Source organism: Orycteropus afer, unplaced genomic scaffold (genome assembly GCF_000298275.1).
Source record: "Orycteropus afer afer isolate SDZICR_OR568_19922 unplaced genomic scaffold, OryAfe1.0 scaffold00258, whole genome shotgun sequence".
Classification (NCBI taxonomy): domain Eukaryota; kingdom Metazoa; phylum Chordata; class Mammalia; order Tubulidentata; family Orycteropodidae; genus Orycteropus; species Orycteropus afer.
The window spans coordinates 353,886-354,536 of record NW_006921845.1 but is presented as its reverse complement, the minus strand read 5'-3'; positions in this window follow the sequence as shown (position 1 = coordinate 354,536).

Sequence of the window (651 nt, the reverse complement as noted above, 5' to 3'; positions counted from 1 at the left end):
ACCCCTCCTTGGGTTTCCGAGGCAGTATCACTACGGAAGTAGGATTGCCCAACCTTCCTTCCGAGGAGTGGCTGGTGGGTTTGAACCGTCAGCCTTCTGGTTAGCAGTCAAGTGCCTTAGGCACTATGCTACCAGAGCTCCCAGATTGCCCATTAGCAACCTTGAAATCATTTATGATCATATGAACTTCACATACAAAAGATACAACATCTTTTCCACATTTTTCTTCTAATTTGAGGATCAACAGTGAGTAACAAGCCAAAAGCAAGGTCTTAGATCACTCTTAATGAACAAAACATTATATTAACAGGCTCCATATGCTTCAGAGTAACCTGAATTTAGGACACATGAGTAACTGGTAGCCTCCATTTAGGTCTCCAAAGTCTGAAATTTTCTAATCATATCCAAGTTAAGAATAATCTTATTTTATGGCTACAGAAGCCACAGAGGCAGGAATAGTAGGGTAGAGACTTTCCCAACTCCTATATTTGGAAATGATGTGGCATCTTCACTTACTTGTTTTAACTTATCCAACACAGTGAGATCTTTAAATTATAGATTAACCATGATTCCTGTTGTCTAAGAGCTTATCTATATCCATATATACGTATATGTTTTTCTTGTTAGTGTGAGGAAGAGAGGGAGAGCAAA